Consider the following 20,337-nt stretch of genomic DNA (forward strand, 5'->3'; position numbering starts at 1 on the left):
TCAAAGCCTCAACTTTCGTTATCAAATTTATTATATTTGTAATTTTGATACAGCCACAATTTTAGTACTCACAAAACTGTACACCTTCACTGTGAGACTTTTTAAGTTCTTCTGGCAAATACTGTAGGGGATCGGTTTCCTCAAGTCCCTTTTCTTGTCACTTGCGATGCGGTTTTTGCACTCAAGTTGCTGCTTCCCCGTTGTTGCTAGATCTCGCCGTCATCTTCTAGTTTTTGCAATATTGCAGGTGATTCAGGTAGAAATATCATTAAATGACTGTCTTACAAGCAACTCATCGATTTTTGTTTATTATTTTAATCCAGGATTGTTGAGAAATACTTAACTTTCCAGGATAAACGTATCCACAGGTTTACAGTAACGCGGTAAGTCAGTTTACACCATATTCACAACAACGTATGGATATAGACATGGATACGAGGGCTGTGAATAAAGTATTGGCAACGTAGAGCAAGAGTGAGAATAGGAGATGAGTTGAGTGAAGAAATTGAATTAGGAAGAGGTGTAAGACAGGGGTGCTCTTTATCACCCACACTGTTCAACATCTATCTCGAAAGAATAATCAATGAAAGTTTTAATGGGAAAAGTGGAGTTTGTGTTGGAGGTAGGAGAGTGGAATGTATAAGATATGCAGATGATATGGTTGTGGGGGGAGAAAGCGAACGTGAAATGATACAAATGTTAGATAAACTCAACATGAAACTAGAAGAATATGGAATGAGAATTAATAAGAAGACCAAAAGTATGATAATTGGAGGAAAAGGTAGAAATTGTCATATTAGTATTGAACCCTTTAGGTCCATATTGAGGGATACCTACCTTTCTTACCCATCAGCAAAGTTCATGAGATCTGTCTCTTGGGTCGTGTCGGGTTCTTCGTCACTTGCTGAGGTAATGGTAGGGTTCAGTAATTCTAATCTATCTACTGGAATGAAAGGTCTATTTAAAAGATTCCTATTTATTCAGGAAATTTCTGAAGCATCATGGTATGTCAACAGTATCAGAGAAGTCAATTGTGTCCACTGGACACCACAATCACTTTTACATAAACGTCAGAACACTGGTGTGAGACTTTAACGTAACTGCCTGATGGGCATTCTTACTAGAAACCATTGTCTCAATTATTAATCATTTAAGAAAGGAAAGTCTGGAAATCCTTAAATTCGGCTTCCATGTGAGACCCCATGTACCATCATAGTGATTCGTTATGGTCCAGCTCTCGTCACACGAATTCTGGACTCTGGTTATAATTAAGGCCGTCCAATCGGTGTGTGCCACACAGTGGTTCTACGGCATGGACCCTTAATTGAATCGATGTGACCTGCGTCTATGTCATGGACCGACATCTACTCTTCTAAGTTACTTTAAAGTCATTGTGGATGATGACCGCAAGGAAATGATGCTACAATGGCATATGGCCCTAATCTAAGTCACTGAGGTTGATGACCCCCTGACCATCCAAGTTTCTAGGCTGAAGGCTAAACACAATTAAGTTACATCGGTTTATGACCAAAGTTCCACTTTACTATCCCCAGCACATTCACTGCTCAATCAATCAAAGTTCAATAATTACAACAATAGCAATGCTCACAAACTTTGTGGCAGTAAAATCCATTTCCTTCGGATATGTCCCCTTTATCGTTACTTTACATGTTAACATTCCCCAGAAAACAAACTAAAATTTCCAGAATGCATCTCCAAGTTATTCGCTTGATTAAAGTTATTTCAAATGCGGTTTCACTGAATTTAATAATTAAATACATTTAAATGATTTAACGAAATATTAACGAACAACAAATTTTATCTCCGCGGACTCTGGTTTCTTCACAAATTCCTACGCAGCTGTGATGTGAGTTCAATATTGCGATGTTTATCTGGCTGGAAAAGAATTTTACATAATTCATGTCCAGCTATATATATCCTGTCTCGTGATATCACGCTTAAAAATCTAATCTAGTCCTAACCGTTATTAACACTTGGATATCCTAATAATCTACGTACAAACCAAACAACTCGCCATATAATTACGATGTCATATCTCGTCATTACCATTATGAATTTTGCACACCCCTCACAGACAAACCGATCATCACGACCATCGCTCTATATTTTGGACAACCCTGAAATTGGGTTACTCTGTTCCTTATACTCAAAGTTCGTGATTTCAAATGTTCATTACGTCCCCAATTACAGTATTTCTCAATACTTAGGTCATTACCGGCTATGAATTTCAACTAAATCCAGCATTTTAACGTTTCCCCTGGCCGAGAATTACAGTACAATCTCAACTCCACTCTTTCCCGTTACATCCCCGCTCAGCCGAGGCCTCTCACCCCCAGTTCGCTTGGCAGTTACATGAAACACCTGTTTGTTCCAGTTGACTGGCTTCTCAAAATGCTCACCTTTTAATCTCTGCCGACATAATTAAACAAATACGATATATTCTAACCAACAAAATGCACAGATTATGCTTCAAGATGCCCACACTAATTATACGCGTCGCCAATTTATACCGCTATGGATTTCTATGAATTTCTTTCCATTCTCAACATTATGAAATATTCCTCGGGCTATCATGTCCCGGCTTCAAATGACAGGACTCTAACCTGATTCGCACATCTCATCTCAACTCATATAAAACATTCCTCGGGCTTCCGTGTCCCGGCTTCAATGACAGGTCCAACCTGATTCACAAATCTCATATCAACAAACTAACCTCTGTTTCCCAGCTCCACAATTATCATCGACAAAGAACTGGAATAAAATCCTTACTAGAAATCCCGACGTCTAATATCGCACAATGCATTAATCATGAATAACTTCGCATAAATGATATCGTATTTAATAACTTGATTTTTACGAGAAATGACTGAAACATTCTACTAGATCTTTTATTGTCAGTCAGACACAGTTTAAAATGGGCATAGAAAAACGTTTCTCTCCGTGACCAAATTCATCACCCTAGGCTCTCACCCGACAGCGCGCTTCCACTCGATTGAAAATGAGTGACCATGGATTATTATTATTAACGTCAAATTGCAGACAGAAGAATTTTACGTCGAATGAACATCTTAATTTGACATCACAAAATATAGGCAGTACACTCACACGGATGACGATCTACATTGGACGTGATATCACTACGAAACCCTATTCAATAACTTTTTACAACATTATACGGCACTCGCAAGACTTCAAACTTTTATCCAAGTGGAAAATAAAACAAATGACTCTTTTAGTCGTACTCTCACATTTACAAAACTTAGTAGGGGTGACCACTGCGTCGTATATCCCCATTCAAATACAAGAAATCACGAGACAAGATATAAGAGGTAGTAAGATGGAAAGTCACCTACCTCATGTCACGCCAGTATTCGTCTTAGGGCTCACCTGTGACCCTGGCATTTTATTTAGCCATTTTTACATTCATGGCTTCACAATTCATTGTTAATTTTCTTCAGGTTTCCTGGAATAAAGCATTAAAAAAAAGAAAATACCCTTCACTTGTTTGTTGAGCACACACGATGGACTATAATTATCTCCGCACACGAATTACTTAATCACATTAAAATTTATTCAATACTTTGACCGTCCTATCTGGTACAATTATTTCACTCAAGAAAACTATCTCCTCACGGAGTCAAGACTTAGCCGCAATGGCTAAAATCTGCAGTTGAACTCAGTCTACTTTCGTTGGTTTGATTTCGCAGAGCAGCTCAACAATTTTTCGTCCGCTTTGTATCACAAATGCCGGAGAAGGAAACTTCGTCATGGCGTCCCTTCATATTTATAGCAGTTACCCCCTCTCTTCGGATCTCTCCCTTTGCCGCCAAGAAAATTTCTATAAATTTTCTGACTTACCTAAACTGCAATTTCAAGAGTTTTGAAAGTGGCTACATGCTTGCTACATTTCTGGCGGTAGTGTTCACGGACATTTAAAATTTTTACGGGTTCGATTAGTGAGATGATTGACCTCCTTTGATAGGCACTATATTTTTTTTGACTTGGCGAGGTCACGCCATGTACACGCGCTTTAAAATAGTTCATAAAAATGACTTGAGATTCTTCCGCCGTCGACAGGTGTGGTTGACGTCACGTACCCCAGAGCGTGGGACCGAAGGTAATCACCCCCTCGTCACGTGTCAAATCCATGCTATCAAGAATCCAACTTTTAGTTTAATTGTTACATTATGCATAATGTTCTTAGGGCACAAAGGTCATGGGTTCAGTATAGGGGGAGAAGAAATAGAGCAAGTCAGTAACTTCAAGTATTTGGGAAGTATGATCAGAGATGATATGTATTGCACGACAGAAATTAAGAAAAGAATTGCCACAGCAAAATAAGGTTTTAAGAAAAAGTCAAAATTACTTTGTGGACCACTAAACAAAGATTTGAGGAAAAGACTTTCTAAGTGTTACATTTGGAGCATAGCGCTGTTTGGCGCAGAGACTTGGACATTGAGAAAGAAAGATGAGAGAAGACTGGAGGCACTAGAGATGTGGGCATGGAGGAGAATAGAACGAGTAAAATGGGAAGACCGGGTAAGGAATGAGGAGGTATTACGAAGAGTTGGAGAAGAACGAAGTATGTTACAAATCATTAGAAGGAGAAAAATGAACTGGATCGGACATTGTTTGAGGAGGGACTGTTTACTGAAAGAAGGAATAGAAGGAATGGTGAAAGGCAAACGAGGAAGAGGAAGGAAAAAATATCAAATGTTGGACAATATCCAAGGAAATAAATATTCGGACATGAAAAACTTGGCGCAGGACAGGCAACAGTGGAAGAGGTTCATCCCATGACAAGACCTGCCGTAAGGCAGAATACCTAGATGATGATGATGATCATGATGATGATGATGGTGAAGACACTCGCAGGAGATCGGGCATGTGGGAGCGGCCAGATGGGTCTGTTGTCGATGTGTAGTGTGCATTTTATGCGCATCTAGTTGGGAGTATTGTTGCTGTGAGGCGTTGAAGTGAAGAGTATCGATTTCACCGCTCTAAAGGATGTTTTCAAAAGGTGATTAGCGTCCGTGGATTAAAATCGATGTTCCCGTGGCACAAATGTATCAGAATGTTATCGAATATTACGTGAGGTCTGTGGGAATATTGATAGAACTAACGGGTACAATTGCATTACATTCCTTGAATGTCTATCTCTCTCTCTATTCGTTTAGTCGACTCCGACTCTCTCTATGAACTAAAACACGCCAATTTCTTCTGTCCTGCACTGCCTCCCGAAGATTTTCCAAGCTGGAATTTAGTACGTCTGTGATGCCATCAATCCATCTCATTCTTTGCCGCCCTCTTCTCCTTGTGCCTTCAATCTTCCCCAGCATTAAGGTCTTTTCTAATGAATTGTGTCTTCTAATGATGTGTCCAAAGTAGTTTAGTTTTTGTTTCAGGATTAGGCCACCCAAGGAACACTCAGGTTTTATTTGCTGTAAAACTGACCTACTTGTTTCCTTCGCTGCCCATGGGATTCTAAGGATTTTCCTCCAGCACCACAATTCAAAGGAGTCTATTCTACGGCGTTCAGCTTTTCTTATGATCCAGGTCTCACATCCGTACATCACAACTGGAAAAACCACAGCCCTTACTATACGGATCTCTTTTGTTAATTTTATGTCTCTACTCCCTAGGATAATGTCAAGATTGGTCATTGCCTTTCTACCAAGTAGCAATCGTCTTTTGATTTCATGGCTGCAGTCACCATCAGCAGAAATCTGTGAGCCAAGATAGTTGAAAACGGAGACTACCTCCATTTTATCTCCTCCTACATGCCATGAAATGACAGGTGTAGTTGCCATAATTTTGGTTTTCTTGACACTTCCTTCAATGTAGTCACCCGCAAAGTCTATTATATTTTGCCAAATGTTGGGAAGCCGCTGGGGACCGTTGGCAAGGCGTTCTGTGTTGATGATAGCGACGGAGCGCCCTACTGCACGGAGTACAGATGCCACGGCACAAAGTCGGCGGCCTCGGAGGGGTTCCTTCAACTTCAGAACAGGTCGAAGTCACAAGGACTCATGTCTGGTGAGTACGGAGGGTAAAAAAAAGAAATGAAATGGCGTATGGCTTTTAGTGCCTGGAGATAGCAGGACGGGTTCGGCTCGCCAGGTGCAGGTCTTTTGATTTGACTCCCGTAGGCAACCTGCGCGTCGTGATTTTTTAAAAACATATTTTTTAGACTTTTTAATTTTTACTAATATTTTTTTATTTTTCTCATTCTTTCCTTGTTTCTTCGTTTCATTTTCTGCTTAAGGCAGACACACACACCCAGTCCCCGAGCAAGCAGATATAACCAATTAAAGTTAAAATCCGCCACCCGGCCGGGAATCGAACCGGTTCCTTGAACCAAAGGTTAGCACGCCATAGTGCCGGACAAATGATGAGGATGAAATGATGGTGAAGACAACGCATACACCCAGCCCCAGTGCCAGAGAAATTAACCAATGATGGTCAAAATTACCGACCCTGCCTGGAATCGAACCCGAGACCTCTGTGGCCAAAGGCCAGCAAGATAACCATTTAGCCATGGTGAGTACGGAGGGTGTTCCAAGATCTCCCAATGCCACCACTGCAATAAGAACTGGACGCCTAAATCCATCGTGCACCCGTCTTATACGGGAATGCATTCTCGCCACAGGCTTCATGTAATCCTCGATAACAATCTGCTGTTTCTTTGACACAGGCAACGTCGATTTTAATCCACGAACGCTGATCACGTTTCGAGAACATGCTTTAGAGCGGGTAAAACGACACTCTTCACTTCACCGCCACACAGCAATAACACTTCCAACTGGATGCCTGTCAAATGCACATTAACACATCGACAACAGCGCCACGAGACCGCACCTATATCCTATTTGCGCATGCCCGATCTCTTGCGAGTGTATGGACTATGTTACTACTACTTTATTTACAACCCTCGTATACCGTTATCAGTCAAGCAATTCGAGAATGTACCTTGTCAGATAAATAGTGAGTTCAAACATTTAAGTTCTTTAAGTCTTTAGGCTTTTTCAATCGTGAAATTACCAGCGTTTCGCCCCAGTGTAGCAGTGGGATCATCAGTTGGACTGCTACACGTTTCCAAGACGCTGGCGGCTAGTGCGCCGTTGAGATACCACCGCATGCCTCTTATGTAGAACAGTGCAGTGACGGTGCACTAAGGAAAGCATGAGCCTACCAGCCTGATGGTGGTGATGGTGGTGATTATTGTTTTAAGAGGAAGTACAACTAGGCAACTATCCTCTATATAACACTAATCAGAGAGAAAAAAATAGAAGGGGTCCGACACTTCGAAAAATGAAGGTATCGGCCAAAGGAAGACAAGGGCCACGAAGGGCGTGAAAATGAAAGACTCCCTAGCCCTCGCAAACCTAATAACGTCGGGGTCGGAAAAGAACAAGAGTTGACCAAGAGAGGTCGGATAGGATAGATGAAAGTGAGGAGCCTGGCACAAGTAAGTGGAAACAATGCCAGGACTCAGCTAAGGGCCCCGTGGTCGCCAACCCACGCTCCAAAGTTCAGAGCCCCTGAGGCCCCTTTTAGTCGCTTCTTACGACAGGCAGGGGATACCGTGGGTGTTATTCTACCGCCCCCACCCACAGGGGGAAATAAATGCCTGACTTGGCCTGTATCAAAATGAAATTAATGAAATAAATAATGAAATAATGAGTTGCTTGTAGCACGGTAGGTTTTTCTTTGATGAATATATTTTGTACGTACTTGATCAACTCTTTTAGGAGAATGTATCACCCAAGCTTCTCCTCAGAGGTGAAATCAGTGAATTTATAACAGTAGATTAGCTCATGCTTTCTTGTGTAATAATAGAATTTATTATGCCAATTGCATTTGAGTGATTGGTTGAAGTCTGAGCATGATTCATGAATGTTTGTGCATACCTAATCCACCTCAACCTGCCCAGTATACATCCATCATTATCGATCACATTGTCTGTTAATTAAATGGGCTTGCAGCTCCAAAATAACAAACTGACACCATCACATTATTTACGACCTGGCCATGGTAGAGAACGACACAAAATAAACTACCAGAGATAATAGTTAATTCTATTAATAATTAATGACAGTAAGAGAAAAGAAATGTCGTTTTAACTATAAATAAATACTGTTGCGATTTTGGCATACATAGCAGGGTAGCATAGCCTGGTGGAGCCTAATATTTGTACAAAGTCTTACTACGGAAATCAATTTCACTAATTACGAGAAGAACTGAGGCACTGACATGGTAAAGGTAGTAGGAGACAGGGTAGATAGCGTGTACCCTTATCATTTCGCGAATGAAATATTGTCTAGTTAATTCAATTTTTTTAGAACATTAATTATTTCCACATACATGACATTATTGTATTCCCCACCTTACTTATTTTCGGCTCACTTCGGCAGTGCTCGGGCTCGCGTCAGTTGCACGTAGGCGAGAGTAGACGCTGTCCATTCTGTATATGTTTCCTGTCCGACTCGTTGGCTGAATGGTCAGCGTAATGGCCTTCGGTTCTGAGGGTCCCGGGTTCGATTTACGGCCGGGTCGAGGATTTTAACCTTAATTGGTTAATTCCACTGGCTCGTGGGCTGGGTGTTTGTACGGTCCCCAACATCCCTGCAACTCACATAACACTATCGTCCACCACAATAACACTGTCCTCCACCACATTAACACGCAGTTACCTACCCATGGGAGATGCCACCCACCCACACCGGAGGGTCTCCTTACAACGGCTGCACCCGGCTAGATATAGCCACATGAAATTATTATATGTTTCCTTTGATTTCCAAAGCTTTCAGATAGAAAAACTCTAACGTATCTGTAGGTGCTGACTGTGGAACTATGACTTTCCTATAGTGAGATTTCTCCGCCCAGTAGACAGACTTACCAGTGTCTCTTCTTGCTCTCATTGGCTAGTATTTGGATCTCAGTTATAAATGTGCTCTTCTTGGCTACCATACTTTTAATGTAATTAATTTAGATAGACACATCTAAATATAAAATAATAATATCCATACACGAAGTATAACAAACTTACATCTAATAAATGAATGATAGCATCAAAGCCCTTTAAGTACATGTATTCTTTTGCCCACCAATATTAGTTACGGCATCATAATCCCAACAACTATTGGCTTACATTCTTACTAATGAACTCCAGAGTGTGTGCGGAAACAACACCATTGGTTAACTTAACGCTGTCTATTCCGTTCACGTCAGTTTCTAATAAACTGCGCTATGAGGGTCTTGAAACGAGGTAAAACCTGTTTAAGGAATTCGATGACCAAACGAGTGCATAGGTTGTTATAGGGTTTGTCTTAGTTTCAGAATCATTAATATAATATTCAATATCTATTGAATACAGATCTGTTTGAGTCGAAAATAAAATTCCATATATAATATAATACAAATAGTTTATATAAAAATAAGTCTCTTATTTGGTTAGGTGCTGCCTGGCCGAGACAGTAAAGGCGTGCTGGGTTTGGCCGGAAGGACGTGAGTTCGAATCCCCGTCAGGATGTCGTAAAAATTAAGAAACGAGATTTCCACTTCCGGAGGTGCACATGGCCCTGAAGTTCACTTAGCCTACACCAAAAATGAGTACCAGGTTAATTCCTGGGAGCAAAGGCGGCCGGGCGTAGAGCTAACCACTCTACCTCCTCACGTGCCGAGGTTAACAATGGTGGAAGCCTTTACCTTCCACTCCTCCAAGGGCCTTCATGGCCTGTACGGAGGTGACTTTGCTTTGCTCTTATTTAGTTCACGCTTCGCCACTGATAAAAAGAGAATTTTACTGGAGCAGAAAAAATAGTCTTGCCAACGTTGTGAACCACATGATTACCTTGCCTTGAGTGATGGAAGTTCAGCACTTGAAATCCTTATCCAGCTCATAGTGCTAATAATAAATGTGTTGAGTATTTAAATATCTCCTTGATTTCCATGGCGAAGTCACCCAAAAATCCCCAGGAGTCTTCAGGATCAAATGAAATGTTTGAAAATATTAAGCCTCTCTGATGGTTTCCGCAACTTCTTTTGGGACCATTGGTAGCTACACGTAATACCTATTTATGAAGACTGAGAACATGTGCGAACGTCATGTCTAGGTGCTGGCAATAACGACTTACACTTTGAATGGAATAGGTTTCGGGGAAAATTCTGGCAACTGAAATATAACTATGACGAAACATAATAGCTATAAACAAGGTTTAGCCGGCCCCGTGGTGTAGGGGTAGCGTGCCTGCCTCTTACCCGGAGGCTCCGGGTTCGATTCCCGGCCAGGTGAGGGATTTTTATCTGGACCTGAGGGCTGGTTCGAGGTCCACTCAGCCTGCGTGATTAGAATTGAAAAGCTATCTGACGGTGAGATAGCGGCCCCGGTCTAGAAAGCCAAGAATAACGGCCGAGAGGATTCGTCGAGCTGACCACACGACACCTCGTAATCTGCAGGCCTTCGGGCTGAGCAGCGGTCGCTTGGTAGGCCAAGGCCCTTCAAGGGCTGTAGTGCCATGGGATTTGTTTTTGTTTGCTTATAATCAAGGTTCACACGCAGTTGACTGTCAACAAATGGCAAATAGGTTGTACCTAATTCCACCATCAATACAAAAAGAAAAAAAAAGCTCGTTGAATCTCTAGTCTTCTCAGTCTTCTTGTATGGCGCAGAGACGTGGACCATCCTCAAACGTGATCGTGAACGGATAGAAAGGTTTGAAATGTGGGGCTGGAGGAAAATGTTCAGGATTCCTTGGACATCTCATCGCACGAACACATCAATCCTGAACCAACTTCAGATAGAAGTTCGTCTATCGTGTTAGGTCTCCCAGCGGATCGTACGCTACTTTGGACATATAATGCGCCGAGATGGTAGTCTTCAAAAGTCGATTGTTGAGGGCAAAGTCCAGGGAACCAGACAACGAGGACGAGTACCAACGCGATGGATTGACATGGCGAACGGCCCCCTAGAGAGTTCTCTCAGAGCAACCACATTGAAAGCTTTAGATAGGGAAGAATGGTAGAGTATGGTTCATCGGCTAGATGGCTGAATATTATGATAGTCACGATGCTTAAGACATGAGGCCAAACGAATAAGAAGAATTCGACTGGAGGCACGGGGTGACTTACTACCTTCTCCACGCCAAAGTTCGTGGACATTTTTTTCTATTTACAAGTTGCTTTAGGTCGCACCGACACATATAGGTCTTATGGCAACGATGGGACAAGAAAGGGCTAGAAATGGGGAGGAAACCGTCGTGGCCTTAATTAAGGTACATCCCAGCATCTCTCTGGGAAACCACGGAAAAGCGTCTTCATCTTCAGGGCTGCCGACAGCGGGGTTCGAACCCACTATCTCCCGAATACTGGATATTGACCGCACCTAAGCCACTGCAGCTATCAAGCTCGGTCCTCATGGACTTAACACAGGTTCTATCTTGCGTCAATCGTAGAAGCAAATCTAACCTGCCAGTTGATTTGCTACCTTTCCCATGTCAACGCCTCAACTAATGCAGCTCCTTGAATCGGAGGTGATGCTGGTGATGATTGTTGTTTTAAGGGGGCGGAGGCGGGTTGAGTATATCAGACAGTAGAGTGCTGGCCTGCTGTGTTCAAGTCTGCGGGTTCGATCATGACTCAGTCCAGCGGTATTTGAAGGTGCAAAAATACACCAACGTCGTGTCGATGGATTTAAAGGTAGGTAAAGACATAATGCTGCACTTCGCAGTCCTCGAAAACCGTGAAAGTAGTGGGACGTAAAAGAATAACATTATTGAGGAGTTTCTGTTCAAAAGATGCTATTTCCACTTTAAAAAAAAAAGAAAAGGAAAAGAAAAAATCAGTTATCAAGTCCACGTGCATTACAGAAGTTGAATATTATCGATCGCCATGAGAAATTCAGATCAGAAAGATGTAATTCCTCAAAAGTTGTATCCAACCTTATCATAGGTACGTTCCATGTGCCTTTAGTTTTAAGTTTCGCGGGCTTTTCATGAAATTTTCTTTAGGTGGATATGCCACCTTTTGAAAAGACATCGTTCATTTGTTTTAACCTTTTCCATTCCATGTCCGAGTTAGCTCGGATGTCAGCATGTCTCATGCTGTCCGAAACATGAGTTAACTCGGATGTCAGCATGTCTCCCGCTGTCCCAAACGTGAGTTAACCCGGATGTCAACATGTCTCCCGCTGTGCCAAACACGAGTTAACTCGAATGTCAGCATGTCTCCCGCTGTCCCAAACACGAGTTAACTCGGATGTCAAAAAGTCTCGCGCTGTCCCAATCACGAGTTAACTAGGATGTCAACATGTCTCCCGCTGTCCCACACAAGAGTTAACTCGGATGTCAACATGTCTGTCGCTGTCCCAAACATGAGTTAACTCGGATGTCAACATGTCTGTCGCTGTCCCAATCACGAGTTAACTAGGATGTCAACATGTCTCCCGCTGTCCCACACAAGAGTTAACTCGGATGTCAACATGTCTGTCGCTGTCCCAAACACGAGTTAACTCGGATGTCAACATGTCTGTCGCTGTCCCAAACATGAGTTAACTCGGATGTCAACATGTCTCCCGCTGTCCCAAACACGAGTCATCTCGGATGTCAACATGTCTCCCGCTATCCCAAACACGAGTAATCTCGGATGTCAACATGTCTCCCGCTATCCCAAACACGAGTAATCTCGGATGTCAACATGTCTCCCGATGTCCCAATTACGAGTTAACTCTGATATTAACATATCCTCCGCTGTCCCAATTGCCGACCCAAATAAATTTAGGAAAATTTCAGGAAGAAGAATCGTATTCCCAATAAAATGATCGAGGAAGATTCTTGTCGCGTTACTCTTGTGTACTTAAACATGTTTCATATGGGTAGTAACGCGAGTTTTTGTCAGCAAGTCTCCCGCTGTCCCAACCACGAGTTAAGTCGGATGTCAGCATGTCTCCCGCTGTCCCAAACGCGAGTAAACTCGGATGTTAACATGTCTCCCGCTGTCCCAATCACGAGTTAACTCGGATGTCAACATGTCTCCCACTGTCCCAATCACGAGTTAACTCGGATGTCAAAATTCCCCCGCTGTCCCAAACACGAGTTAACTCGGATATCAACATGTCTCCGACTGTCCCAAACACGAGTTAACTCGGATGTCAACATGTCTCCCGCTGTCCCACACAAGAGATAACTCGGATGTCAACATGTCTGTCGCTGTCCCAAACATGAGTTAACTCGGATGTCAACATGTTTCCCACTGTCCCAAACACGAGTTAACTCGGATATCAACATGTCTCCGACTGTCCCAAACACGAGTAAACTCGGATGTCAACATGTCTCCCACTGTCCCAAACATGAGTGAACTCGGATGTCAACATGTCTCCCGCTGTTTCAAACACGAGTAAACTCGGATGTCAACATGTCTCCCACTGTCCCAAACACGAGTAAACTCGGATGTCAACATGTCTCCCGCTGTCCCAAACACGAGTAAACTCGGATGTCAACATGTCTCCCACTGTCCCAAACACGAGTTAACTCGGATATCAGCATGTCTCCGACTGTCCCAAACACGAGTAAACTCGGATGTCAACATGTCTCCCACTGTCCCAAACATGAGTGAACTCGGATGTCAACATGTCTCCCGCTGTTTCAAACACGAGTAAACTCGGATGTCAACATGTCTCCCACTGTCCCAAACACGAGTAAACTCGGATGTCAACATGTCTCCCGCTGTCCCAAACACGAGTTAACTCGGATGTCAACATGTCTCCCACTGTCCCAAACACGAGTAAACTCGGATGTCAACATGTCTCCCACTGTCCCAAACACGAGTTAACTCGAATGTCAACATGTCTCCCACTGTCCCAAACACGAGTTAACTCGGATGTCAACATGTCTCCCACTGTCACAAACACGAGTAAACTCGGATGTCAACATGTCTCCCCCTGTCCCAAACATGAGTGAACTCGGATGTGACCATGTCTCCCGCTGTCCCGAACATGAGTTAACTCGGATGTCAACATGTCTCCGACTGTCCCAAACATGTGTTAACTCGGATGTCAACATGTCTCCCGCTGGCCCAAACACGAGTTAACTCGGATGTCAACATGTCTCCCACTGTCCCAAACATGAGTTAACTCGGATGTCAACATGTCTCCCACTGTCCCAAACATGTGTTAACTCGGACGTCAACATGTCCCCCGCTGGCCCAAACACGAGTTAACTCGGATGTCAACATGTCTCCCACTGTCCCAAACATGTGTTAACTCGGACGTCAACATGTCCCCCGCTGGCCCAAACACGAGTTAACTCGGATGTCAACATGTCTCCCACTGTCCCAAACATGTGTTAACTCGGACGTCAACATGTCCCCCGCTGGCCCAAACACGAGTTAACTCGGATGTCAACATGTCTCCCACTGTCCCAAACATGAGTTAACTCGGATGTCAACATGTCCCCTGCTGTCCCAAACACGAGTTAACTCGGATGTAAAACATGTCTCCCACTGTCCCAGCGTGTGTTAACTCGGATGTCAACATGTCTCCCACTGTCCCAAACATGAGTTAACTCGGATGTGAACGTGTCTCTCGCTGTTTCAAACACGAGTTTACTCGGATGTCAACATGTCCCCCGCTGTCCCATACACGAGTTAACTCGGATGTCAACATGTCTCTCACTGTCCCAAGTATGTGTTAACTCGGATGTCAACATGTCCCCGCTGTCCCAAATATGAGTTAACTCGGATGTGAACATGTCTCCCACTGTCCCGAACATGAGTTAACTCGGATGTCAACATGTCCCCCGCTGTCCCATACACGAGTTAACTTGGATGTCAACATGTCTCCCACTGTCCTAAGCATGTGTTAACTCGGATGTCAACATGTCCCCGCTGTCCCAAACATGAGTTAACTCGGATGTCAACATGTTTCCCACTGTCCCAAACATGAGTTAACTCGGATGACAACATGTCCCCGCTGTCCCAAACATGAGTTAACTCGGATGTCAACATGTCTCCCACTGTCCCAAACATGAGTTAACTCGGATGTCAACATGTCTCCCACTGTCCCAAACATGAGTTAACTCGGATGTCAACATGTCTCCCGCTGTCCCAAACATGAGTTAACTCGGATGTCAGCATGTCTCATGCTGTCTCAAAGACGAGTTAAGTCAGATATCAAGCAATGCCATCCACTCCACTTCTGATTTCAGTCTGACGCTGTAGTTGTGTTGTTCATCACATGTTTTGTTCACATGACGGACGATAAATACATCACCTTACAATATTGTGACGATAATATGTACCTTGTGTTTATCTTTCACAGCTGTCTTCTGAAATAGGTGCGCAGACGTGTAAATAAAGCGTGAAGGAAGATTATATTTTAGGGAATGATGATGAATCTGACTTTTATGAGTATAGTTAAGATAATATGCTAGTTAAGAACCACGACTTAGATTTCTCAATGTCCCAACCAGATTTAAAAATTTGCCTACTGAATAATCTTAGCAAATATAAATAAAAAAGATATTTTCAAAAGCAACATAGTTTAAAAAGAAAATAGAATTAACTATGCAAACTCATTCAGATCCATCACAATGAACCTCAACAATATGTCATCATCGGTACATTATTTAACTGAAGTAATTACTATGCACCTTATCTGTCCTTAAACCTCTGTGCTGGCACATATATACATATTTGTACATATGTACGGTATAAGGTAATAGTCAGTGATATAGTGTATGTACAGTAAAATCTTATCCTGGTCTGTGAATGCCAATTTCTTTAAATCTATTCTTTATTTTTGTGTTTTTTCCAAATTGTATTATCAACTATGTAATGCTTGTTGTAATTGGAGTAACCCTCTATTACAGGCGTATAAATAAATAAATAAATAAATAAATAAATAAATAAATAAATAAATAAATAAATAAATAAATAAATAAATAAATAAATAAATAAATAAATAAATAAATAAATAAATAAATAAATAAATAAATAAATAAATAAATAAATAAATAAATAAATAAATAAATAAATAAATAAATAAATAAATAAATAAATAAATAAATAAATAAATAAATAAATAAATAAATAAATAAATAAATAAATAAATAAATAAATAAATAAATAAATAAATAAATAAATAAATAAATAAATAAATAAATAAATAAATAAATAAATAAATAAATAAATAAATAAATAAATAAATAAATAAATAAATAAATAAATAAATAAATAAATAAATAAATAAATAAATAAATATGTAGTTAAACAAGCTAAAGACATTTATCACGCCATTACCAAGTTCTGGTAAAAGAGACAAGAGCTATTGTTAATGCTGTCGTTCCATTACTGTTCAGTAGCTGTGTAAACACAAGGTATTTTTTAACCTATTTCAACCGTTGTCGAAACATCCAGAAAAACCTGGTATGGGACATGCATAAGGCTGAAAATAACTTGGGTGGGAAATGTTTAAGGGGGAATTCCCACTGAAATATTGGCTCAGAAGATTACTGCGTCCACATTGTTCTGATGGACTGCATATCCATGTGTGGCTGGAAGGTGTAACATAATGGACTGGAAGAGCATTATAGGATACGAGATATTGCTCACGCAGCGACGATATACTCCCACTATTAATTAGGTCTTCACACAAAAATCCACAGTTCTAGCCCTTCAGGCAAGCAATACAATCTTGAAAACATCCTAGAAATATGAGCTACGAATTTTAGGTAAATAAAATATAAACAAGTATGAGAATATATTCTTTATGTATTCCTAAAAAATACAATCCTTTTCTTAATCATTGTTATCCAGTCGGTTAGATTAGCTGGTTACCTTTTCCTAACACTACGAGCGCTGATGTGAGTCAATGCAGAGTTTCACTTAAGCACTTATAATTTTATTCGGTGTGGACATTATACAAAAAAAAATATAATCCTGAGGGTATTGAACCAAGGACATTACAGAAAGAATTATTTAAATAAGTTAATTTGGCTAGGACTTGAAGAAAAAGGAAAAGAGTAAAGAAACTGCATTTAGGCCAGAAGTGATTTTCGACTTTTTTTTTTTAGCTTGGTGGAGCTATCCAAGACTCGCGATTTGATACCTTTCCGAGCCTTTTAGCCCTTCAACTTTCTACACAGTTGAGTATGGGGACCTCTACTTTGTCTGCTAAGAAAGGTTTCCAACATTAACAATATTCTTTTACTGTTTCGCTGCCAACTGGGCATCAATTTTCTGATGACCAGGTGGTCTCAGGAACTAAGTCTTCGCTCACGGCCTCCACCTTAGCTTACGTAAGAGTCGTCAGTAGTATCAGCATAGCGTGTGTCCAAGATATTCCAATGCACTTAAAATTTATGGACTCACATATGTCATACAAAAAGATGTTGGAATCACCATCATTTAGTGTTCTGTCCAGCGCCAGGTTTCTACTTGATTGCTCCCCATTCTTCTCCATTTTGCGGCTTCCTCTTTATTCTTTCATAGCCTCCTCCCATATCGCTTAACATCTGCTATCTTCGTCTCCCTCTGACTCTCTTTCCTGGTACCAGTCCTTCTAGTACCTCAGTTCGCAAGCATTTCCCCCTGTCCTGTTCAATACTATTTTCTATTCTTCACGATGTGCAGCACTGTTGTATCCTCTTCAACTCTGTTTAATACCTCTGCGTTCTTCACTCTATCGGTTCAATAGATTTTTTTTTCAATTTTTCACCACATGCACATTTTAATTCTCCTCTCATCTTCTTGCCTCATCGTCAAAGTTTCAGCCCCATACAAAGCAACACGATGCTGGAACTACTTACCTCCAATTTTCACGCAGTTATGGCATTCCACATCATAATTCTCTTAAAAATGCACTCACGATTTAATTTTTTCAATTACATTTTCTCAGAAAACAATTATTTTGTAGCGTTCTGCTGAAATAATTAAATTGAATTGAAATATATTTTTGTACAGGAGACAAAACTTCATGTCGGACGGGGTTAAACTTAAAATGCTATTTATTTCATAACTAGCATAACGCCAGCTGAAAAAAGAAATCAAATCGAGCAAGTTGGCGGTTAGGGGCATGCAGCTATGAGCTTGCATTCGGGAGATAGTGGGTTTGAAACCCCATTGTTGGCAGTCGTGAAGATGGTTTTCCGTGGTTTCCCATTTTACACTAGGCAAATGCTGGGGCTGTAGTTAAGGCCACGACTGCTTCCTTCCCACTCCTAGCTCGTTCCTGTCCCATCGTCACCATAAGACCTATCTGTGTCCGTGCTATGTAAAGCAGCTTGAAAAAATAATTTAAAAAAATCAATAGCTGTCATTATTTATGTCAGTAACCAGATTCAGTCCAAGGGAAAACTAACAGCGTTCGCCTTGGAAGAGGAAGTTAAACGGAGCTCGCTGGTGGGCTAATGAAAATAGGTGCGTTATAGAATGTGCGTCAAGCCGACAACTCCACCTGAGCTTGGCATCACTTGTTACTTATTCATCATGAACTCTTTATGACATAAGAAAGGACTTTTCTTGCAACTATTATTATTATTATTATTATTATTATTATTATTATTATTATTATTATTATTATTGGAAAACTTCCTTTGATGGGATCACTACAGGAATTTTCAACCAATAGAATTTCTGCACCTTCACAGGTTAGGGGCCCTCTGCACGCAAACACTCACAATGTCATTTTCTGAGATAAAACTTCCACTGTTTGGAACCCCCGCGGGAACTTTCGGAGACCAAATATTTCTGCATCCTTGCGAGTTAGTTCTAAGAGTACTCATGCAGCTTACTCACGTTTCAGTCTTTGAGATATGTTTGTCTTGACCGAGGACATAGGCTTCGGTATTATACAATCTATATAATTGAACTTAGTTTGTCATTTTGACTTCCTCTTCTCAATATATTTTACGAGAAATTTCGCATACGAAGAAAATTCTGCTAGAACGGTATGAGGGGAATTTCTTGAGCGATTTCATGCTGTACAACCGCCAGAGTGTGATATTTAAGAAATATTGGAAATGTCAACAGACGCAAAATCGAAGAGTTCAGTGTCAAAAACTCTACAAAACCACAGAAGTATTAGTGGATGAAGAACTAGACAAAATTCGGGAAATATTGGGATGGTCTCCAAGAAAAACTGCCACGATGTTTAAGCAATACATGACTGCACGAAGGGCAACCAGAAAACTGGAATTTAAGATCTATCGGCGAGAGAATATTGTGAAAATAGGTTCCATTGGTCGGTGAATAAGTGAATTAGAGTTCTTTGCAGATGATAGCCCAAACCCATACCCCATGGCGCAACAGCCCCGATGGGCCATGGCCTACCAAGCTACCGCTGCTCAGCCTAAAGGCTTGGGGATTGGCAAATGATTAGCGGATTCATTTACATTTTCGTGTAAATGTACAAAATAACCAATATTAATGAAATGAGAACGCAAGAATAATTCATTGAATTACGACCAAAATTGGTTGTTCGGCGCATTATTATATCAGCACAAATATGAGCATTGCATTTTCCTTGCTAATGACTGAAGAGAAAAAGAAGCTTCAACATTGCAAACAAGATTGAGTTACAGCGCACGACACGAAATACAGGGTCTCTCATGCAAACTAAGACCGAACGCACGGTGTTTGTACCCTGCGCTACGGCAGTTGCCTCAGCCGAGCTTGTGTCGCTCGCGGCCGCCCTGCTTCAAACTTGTATACAATCATATATGAAATCTGGAAGTGTCGTACTTCCTGGGTACATTCTGGCTGACGCGAGTGAGTTCTGCCATTGTAATGACTTTGATTTCAAACGTAATGTTTTCTTTCAGTTCCTCCAATGTGTGAGGATTTGTTCGATACACTTTCTCTTTCAGTTTACCCATAAGTAAAAATCATACACTGTTAGTTCTGGAGAACGAGGGGGATATAGACCAGCACTGATCACTCGGTCTGCAAACAGGGATCTTATCGTGTATGAGCAGGGGCTGAATCTTGTCGAAACCCCCCACCCGACTTCTCTTCTTCCGTTAACTGATAGAAGAACAGCGTCAAAATGTCCTCTTGGTACCTCTCTGTATTTACTGTCATCTCGAAAAAAGTAGGCCCAATTATTTGTCTTGCACTAACAGCACACCAAACACCAATCTTCCAATCATAATGGGGGACTTCATAAACACCACTAGGATTTTCTGCACGCCAATAGCGAGAGTTACGACTGTTAAGATGAAACCAAGCCTCATCTGAAAAGAACATAATCTGTGAGTCGAATGAACGATCATTCAGTGGATGGATCAGCCGGTTTTAAACAATGGGCCCCTGTAAACCTGTACG

This window comes from Anabrus simplex, chromosome 9 (assembly GCF_040414725.1).
Source record: "Anabrus simplex isolate iqAnaSimp1 chromosome 9, ASM4041472v1, whole genome shotgun sequence".
In the NCBI taxonomy this organism is placed as follows: domain Eukaryota; kingdom Metazoa; phylum Arthropoda; class Insecta; order Orthoptera; family Tettigoniidae; genus Anabrus; species Anabrus simplex.